This window comes from Musca autumnalis, unplaced genomic scaffold (assembly GCF_047663935.1).
Source record: "Musca autumnalis isolate F117 unplaced genomic scaffold, ASM4766393v1 scaffold_2, whole genome shotgun sequence".
Lineage (NCBI taxonomy): Eukaryota > Metazoa > Arthropoda > Insecta > Diptera > Muscidae > Musca > Musca autumnalis.
The window spans coordinates 5553604-5562525 of record NW_027411755.1 but is presented as its reverse complement, the minus strand read 5'-3'; the positions used below and the strand labels follow the sequence as shown (position 1 = coordinate 5562525).

General features: G+C 35.9%; 1 pseudogene; it reads right to left on the bottom strand.

Annotated features, from left to right (window-relative positions):
• Positions 1–2606: 2606 nt before the first annotated feature.
• On the bottom strand, positions 2607–5107 carry LOC141395340 (adipokinetic hormone/corazonin-related peptide receptor variant I-like; annotated as a pseudogene).
• Between the last annotated feature and the right edge of the window lie 3815 nt (positions 5108–8922).

Sequence of the window (8922 nt, the reverse complement as noted above, 5' to 3'; positions counted from 1 at the left end):
TCTGTAGAATAGAAGAGACTGGAAGGGTCTTCTGTGGAATAGAAGACCAATGGAAGGGTCTTCCATAGGATAGAAGACCATTGCAAGGATATTCTATAAAATGAAAAAGACCACTGGAATGGTCTTCTGTACATTAGAAGACCAGGGGGAGAGTCTTCTGTAGAATATAGGACCAATTGAAGGGTCGTCTGTAGAATGTAAGATAAGATAAGACAGGAAGATTCTTTTTTTTCTTAAAGCAGAAGACCACTGGGAGGGTCTTCTTAAGAACAGAAGTCCACAGAACATTTCCTGAAGAATAGAAGAAACTGGAAGGGCCTTTTATGGAGTAGAAGAATCTGGCACGGTCTTCTATGTAAAAGAATACAGTGAATGGGGTTTCTTTGGTCAAAAAGCCCACTCGATAGGTCTTCTGCGGAGTAGAACCCCATTGGAATGGTCTTCTATGGATTATAAATCCGCTGAAAGGGTCTTCTATAGGATAGTAGAACATCAGTGGAAGGTTCTCTACGGAATAGAGAAGACGAATTGAACACCAATGGAAAAGAACACCACTGAGAGGGTCTTCTATAGAATATAAGACCACTGGAAGGGTCTTATATAGAATAGAAGACCACTCTGTGGAATAGAACACCACTGGAAAGATCCTCTACGAAATAGAGAAGACGAATTGAACAGAAATGGAAAAGAACACCACTGATAGCGTCTTCTATGGAATAGAACACCACTGTGATGTGCTCTATGAAATAGAAGACCACTGGAAAGGGTCTTTCTTAGAATAGAAGACCACTAGTAAGGTCTTCTATGGAACAGAAGACCACTGGAACGGTGTTTGTTGGAATATAACACCAATGGAAGGGCCTCAATGGAAAAGAACCCCAATTGATTGGTCTTCTGTACAATTGAACACTTATAAATGGAACAGAATACCACTGACTTTGTCCTAATTTATTTAGGCCTGGTTCCCAATTCAGTATCCCATAAGTATTTTGTGTCACCACTAAGCCATGAGGCTACAAAACATAACTACACTTTGGATTGAAGGTGACGACCAGGATGGAGCAACTTTAATAAAAACCGTTTAATTATAGCGAAACCTTCAAATTAACCTCGCCCAAAGCTGCACACAAAATATTCCGCTTTTTTCCGAAAAAAAAATTTTTTCTTTACCACTTCGGTGTTGTTCGTGAGAAATATTTTTTATCAACGTTTTTTTTCATGTATAAAAAAATTAAAATTACTTCGTGGGAATTATTTGTTATGGTGTATTACTGAATCTGAAAGTTGCCGACCACATCTGTCAATAGTTCCAAATGCATCGAATAGATGTTCTTTACCAACACAAACCACTGTGCCTACCTTCATCAATTGAGATACAGACGACTAGATAAATCTTTGATAATATTACCTCATTTCAATTAAAACTGTATTGATGCATGGCATGGATAAGTTAATTAATAGGTGAGCAGCATACGACGAGTATTTGCTTTAATCGCTTATGATCTTGATGACCTGTTGCTTTTGCTGCTAATAAATACGTTATGCATATAAGTGGTGGGCCTGCAACATCATCGACCTTAGTATTAATCTCTGAACTTTCTAGAGTAATATCGCTGACGCACTGTGGGTGAAATTCAAATCTAGAGGGAAAAAAGTCCGAAAACTGACCAAGAGCTAATTAAGTTTTGGAAGTAGTGTTTATTAAAAAAATAATTGTAGCATTATTTTATGTAGTAAATATTCTGGAAAAAAACTTTAACATTTTGAGTAAAGTGCAACTTATAGGAAACACACGGAAACGCTATCGAACTTTTTTAAATATTAAATTACATACTCCGAGGTATTTACTCCCAGAATTTCGTCTGCCTTTTTTTGCCTTTTTTTCAAGTTATCAACAGTTTTATAAATGCATTTTTACATGAAAATACGTAATTTAAAGTAGAACATTTCTATGGGGATACAGATGTTTTGTCTATTATAAACCCGAAAAACAAATGTACAGCCATTTCCGTTGAAAAATGTCGCTAAAACCTTCTTAATTCTGGAAATCAGGAGATACCTATATATGGGCACTATACAACAAAACGAGGATCTAGGTCGAACATTTTTGGTACGAAGGTTTTGTGTGCACTTACAACCAATTTGGTTGAAAAATATGAAGAATACATTCAAAATAACTAAAATCTCGGGGCTAGACCAAAACGTCGACCCCCATAATTGGAACTAATGTTATTACACCATGAAGACCCTAAATATCATAATACAACAAAATTCACAGTGAAATGTGGTCTACATACCCAAAATACCGTACATGCGGAGGTACCATTACGAGGACGATATGCTTTAACGGTGAGCTATAATCACCATACTCAGTGTAATCATACCTATACAAATAAGTAACATCTGTGCCAAATTATTGCCACTTACCTCAATTAGTTTAGAAGTTATTATTTTTTCCCCGCTAGATATGGATTTCGCCCACAGTGTGACGTTTTGATTATTGCCATTAAGAGAGAATGGATGCAAAGCTAGTTACTATTCTTACTAATATTGGGCAAATGTTTGGATAATTGATTTAATAAATATCCACGATTGTAGAGCAGATATTAATACGGTGAACTCGCACCTTTATAATTCCCTATACAAATACCCTCAACGTGTTCATCTCTGCTATGGAGCGACGTATTACCATTACTCATTGTTGACTAAAAATGGAGAAAGAAAATTGGAAGGGGCGATTACAAAATCTCATTGGAAAAAAATATTTGAATGTTTAAGTATCAAATAGCAGTCCTATAATTCAACCCATATGTATACGGAAGTTGAAATCTTTTACTCTGCGAATAGCTTGTAACGGTTGTGTATCATATTTCTCTTTAAGCTGTGTTCACACTTGTCAACGCACATCCATCAAACGGAATGAGAAATTAACGTACAGTGAGTGACAAAAGGAGGTTTTCAATTTTTCAATGTAATTTTATGTAAATTTTATGTAATAATGTCCTTATAAAGGCAGGCTTACCTGGTTGTGTTCTTTATATTAAATAAAGATTTCCTGGTTCTGAAAGAAACTCTTTGAATAGAAATCTTACTAAAAAGAAGTGTTGTAAAACTCTCAGTTAGTGCCAAAGTCTCCTTCAGAGTTTACATAAATTATGAAGAATTTTATGTTCCGTCTAGAAGACCTCCGACCAGACTTTTTAAATACTAGGACAATTAGCGTATACCCTTTTATTATCTAAGTTACCCACGTCAATGTTCTTCTTCTATAGAAACGACCTTCACATTTGATGGCCTGAGACTACTTGAAAAATATTATTTGAAAAATCCACGTTTGATGATCTGAGACTACTTGAAAAATATTATTTAAAAAGTCCACGTTTGATGGCCTGAGACTACTTGAAAAATATTATTTAAAATACACGTTTGATGGACTGAGACTATTTGGCAAATATTATTTAAAAATCCACGTTTGTTGAACTGAGACTACTTGCAAACTATTATTTAAAAAATTCCCGTTTGATGGCCTGAGAATACTTGAAAAATATTATTTAAAATATATACGTTTGATGGCCTGAGAATACTTGAAAAATATTAAAATTATTATATATTACTAGCGGACCCGGCGAACTTCGTCTCGCTATTAAGGAATAAAATTTCATACAAAAACTCAATTTTCGATTTTTCCAATTTTCCGACTTTTTCAGAGAGATTTTCCAAAATTTTCTTCTGTAAAGACCTTCTCCTCGAAAATACGAATAACTGACAAAAAATTTTACAGAAATCGGCCTAGCCGTTCTCATTTTATGAATTACTATACATTTTTTACACCATTTTTATATATATAGATATTTATTTATACTATATACGTCTTCAGTAAAAATTTAGTTTCCTCTATGCAATCGCTTTTGACGCTCACTGTACATTCTATGATGATTAATATGCTATTGTTTCCCATATTTCCTTTAAACCCTTTGGAAATTTGAAATTTTCCAACTTACCGCATTATTTCCAATACGTCCACGGATATTGAATGCTCCATAAACTATGGGATTCATGCATGAATTCGTTCAGGCAAATATAAATAGGGATTTGCTGACGAAGGAAATGACCTTATCCAAACGATGTCTTGTCGAACCAATACCGCATTGCAATGATATAATGGGGAGTCCAAGAAATGAGGAAAACAATTACAATGGTTATGGTTATCTTTGGTGTGCCCATATTGGCACGGCTCAAAACATCATCGTTTTGCAAGAGATAAAACAGCATAGAAGGGCAAAAATAAAAATGAAATGAAAATGTAAATGTAAACGGAACGGCGAAACACAGCAGCCGACGTTTTGGGATAGACTTCACGTAAATCACTTGTCACCTTACACGCATATTTAGCTCACCACTAGCTACGTTTGTTTCTTACCAATGCCTTAAACTATACCCTTGCTCCTGCGTTAGATCTCCAACTAAATGGAACCATGGCAGTAGATAAAATTGATCAGCGGACTGCTATACATGGCACACATAGTGGCAATTTGGTACATAATGTGATGGAATTCACTGGGAAATGAGTGAAACGTCACACATTTAAATAGCCGCTAACGTTAGGAACACAAAAGCGAACACATAACCGAACACATCAATGTTGTTGTTGCAACCGAAAGATGAACGTCTTAAAAACATGCAAATTGAACATCATCATACTAACCTGACGTAGACTACACACTACAGAACTACACCAGGCAATGACCAAAATAATGTGACTACAAGTGGTGCAGAGTTTCAAAGGTAGTATGACATAATATCTAACAAAACAAGACAACAAAACGACATCACAAATAAAATTTTAACAACATTATCTACTACTCTGCTACATTGCCAAAGGATAAAGAGATGTCCCCCTCTTGCTCTCAATCACTTACCCATCTTACTGATTACTGATAGCATACCAAGATGAAACCCGCAAAAACAGGCCAAACACTCGAAAGAAACTCATAAGGCGACACATAAAGTCGGTTGATTTCCATTGCAACTCATAGGCCCACGCTATTTCCAATGGCATCAGCAAAAACGTCACCATCAGATCGGCTATTGCCAAATGCATTAGCATGATGTCGATACGCGATGGACCACGCAAAGTGACGTTTGGTCAGGAGATACAACGCCGTTGAATTTTTAGATAATAAAAATAGTACTGTAATGGTACGGTGAAAAAAGTGGAAAGGGAAATGAGAGAAGTCTTTAAAGATCAAATTTCATTTACATAGATTTTGAGTAGCATATAAGAGGGAGAGTAAACAAGTAAGCTAACTAATTAAGTGACGGAGACCGTGAAAGTTAAACATAATTTTGTTATTTGTTGAACATTTAAAGAAAATAGTTTTAAATTGAAGTTAAACTTTAGATGATGGATAACATAAATTGTATAAAGCCGGAAATCTGTGTCAATGTAATTGGAATAGATATGCAACAATTAACGACTACTACAGTGGGCGGAAACAAAAACGGAAAATCAATCAGTAGAACTCCTTTGGAATTCTATACATTACCATATGTACATACATGTTGAGTCAGCACTAGGTTGAGATATTAGATGTTGCCTTTATATTAAAGAAATTAAAAAAATGTAGATGCGAACTATATTATTTTCGACACCAAACACACTGTAGTCGTTTTGTTTATTAGTTGTGGGGTGTCTTAAGCGTAAAGCGTTTATTTGTATTTCAGTAGGGTTGTGTATTGTTGTGGTTTGCTGATATAGTCTCAATGTGAAGGTGAGACGATGGTGGGGGTTATTTTGTGGTTTGTTGATGCGTGTCAATGCATGAGACCATTCAAAAGAAAAGGAGAACAAAGTTGAGAGCATTTACCAAACAAGAGAGGAAATATGAGAGCAAAGTAGGGAAAATAGGAAAGTGATTCTGCATCTCATGAAAATATTACATATTTAAAAAAAATAATCGCTTTCGGATGGATATAAGAAACTGCACATATATCTTATGTAAGGTACCTGTACAGTATAATAACACTACACCCACCACTAACGAAAATATGTAAAAATTCTTGAAATATTTGCTTTTAAACCGTTACTCATCCGTATAATACAACCCGATCGTCACTTACACGAACAACAAAGATACAGCCCGATATTCATTTACATTCGGTGATGAAGCAGACAAATCGACGAACCACTGACGCAGTCCGATCATCCTCAAGCCAACCATTCATTGCCTAATCTCCGTAAATCACAACCTGAATACCTCCATCCGATTGTCACCGATCCGGGTTTCTCCATTCCGATTACTAAACCTAAAACCATAATTGTATTGACTGTCAACAACTCGATACTTGATCTAGCCTGTTGATTTCAAAAGAAAGTTCCCCGATTCTTGGGTCCGTACGACGAAGGCCATCATGCTCATATGCTAGGCCCGTTACCTCTGCTGCACGGTGGTCAGAGGTTATGAAGTCTAGTGGTCTGTTAACTCAGACAATGACAGGAAGGTGGTCTGAGCCTAGATAAATAACGACAAGAGCTAGCGAACTCTTTTTCGCTGTTATGGTAATATTTGTTGATGTTCACGATTTTCAAAATTGAAGTTTAAATATTTTTTTTTTTTTGCAAAAACATTCTGCAAAGTTTTAGCTTCGAGAGAGTAAAATAAGTGGAGAGAAGTTACTGAGAACTTGCTGAGTACTTGCAAGTACTTTTTACTTGCGAAGTTATCGTACAGATTTATTGACTGTGCGAAAACCGAAAAATCGATTATTCTTAGTCGACTTTCGGAAGACGGAGTCAACTATTATTCGTAGTCAACCATTAGATGTAGTCTATTATTATTCGTAGTCGGCTATTAATCGTGGTCGACTATAAGTCGTAGTTGACAATTGGGTGTGCTAAAACCGCATAATTGACGGTACTTTTTTATACATATAACCATCACGGATCGCATCAAAAAATGTTCGATTATAATCTGTTTTCGGCGGTTAACAATTAATCGAAAGTCGACTTTTATAACGCTCTCAAACAATCGACTAACCGAAAATCGAGTTTTAAGTTTTTCACGAAAACCGAATAATCGAAAAACCGATTATTGCAATTCACTGCGTATCCCTAATATTTAGTAAACTTTGTTGAAACTTTTTTGCTTATTCTCTTTTCTGATATGTGTTGATCATGTGTGCTGCAAAATATGAGTATGAGTGTTCGGTGCTTTTTATACCCTCCACCATAGGATGGGGGTATATTAAGTTTGTCACTACGTTTGTAACTACTCGAAATAATCATTGTAGACCCCACAAAGTATATATATTCTTGATCAGCGTGCAATTCTACATCGATATAGCCATGTCCGTCCGTCTGTCTGTCTGTCTGTCCGTCTGTCTGTCCGTCTGTGGAAATCACTCTAGCGTCCGAACGGATTGACGTAGGTTGATGAAATTTTGGGAAAATATGTTATATTTACGTAGGACTTTTGGTATTGAAAGCGGGCTATGTAGGTGCACGCTTTCGTATAGCCCCCATGTAAAATGACGCGTGACGCGTCGTCGTTTTAAGGAATTTTTAAGATATTTGGCCCATTTTACCACCGAATTGGTTGTAATTTGGTACTTTGTGTCTCCAGAGGCCAAAAAATATTCCTACCAAACTTGGGTTATATAGGTCCACGTTTTGGTATAGCCCCCATATAAGGCCCCATATAAAGTACGCGTCATTTTAATATATTTTGAATGTATTAGACCCACTTGACCACAGAATTGGTTGTAAATTGGTATTTTGTGTCTTCAGAGGCCAGAAAAATTCCTACCAAAGTTGGGGTATATAGGTCCACGTTTTGGTCTAGCCCCCACATAAGGCCCCTTATAAAGTACGCGTCATTTTAATTTATTTTGAATGTATTATACCCATTTGACCAAAGAATCGGTTGTAACTTTGTATTTTGTGTTTCCAGAGGCTAAGAAACATTTCTACCATAAAATGTTTATACAGGTCCACGTGTTGATATAGCCCCCATAATACAATATCTCCCGATTTTCGATATTTTGAACGTTTTAGCCTCATTATCACACCGATATGGCTGAAATTTGGTATTTAGTCTTCTTTAGGCGTATAAAACTTTCCCCCAGAAATTTGTAGGTATAGGTCCACGCCATCATATAGCCCCCATAGAACGGTACCTTCCGAATTTCGGTATTTTGAAGGTAGTGGCCACATTAATCCACCGAAATGGCTGAAATTTGTGGTGGAGGGTATAAAAAGTTCGGCCCGGCCGAACTTAACGCTTTTTTACTTGTTTATTCTAGCAACAATATCAAATAGCATTAGCATCGCTAGCAATATTTTTGTGAAATTTGTTGCTACATGTTGCCGTTGTTCATTGTTGCTAAACATATTTCGAAGAAATTTTAGCAGGCAAAGCTGCAAATATTCGGTGCTTTTGCTAATATGGCGTTAGCATTTTAAACCCTGATATTTACATATCTGTTTTAGACTCTTTAACAATTTTCGCCGTTAATATCTACCAAGTTTGACTTCATATTGCCTCCCATTTAATTGCCTTCGCATAGTTTTGAAAATTTTTAACTAATATTTGCCACACATTACTTTTCAAGTATTGACAACACTGTTACTCCTGTATGTTTCTTCCTTCAGTTGTCAATTATTTTCAAAGTCGGTCGGTTGTGATTTCGCTTCGTTGGTGGTAAATGTGTTAATTAAATGAAATATTCATCTCAAATTTTTACAAAGAGTGTTAATATGTGTGGAAAATAAAATAATAGTGAAATAAATGTGGTTTCCAATGGGATTTATTAAGAAAATTGTGTTTTTTTTTGTCTTGCAAAGAAATTGCAATTGGTGTTGTTCCTTTGTTTGTGGAGTTAGTACGTTCGTGTATTGATGCGAGAGTCAATGTTGTGTTGTTG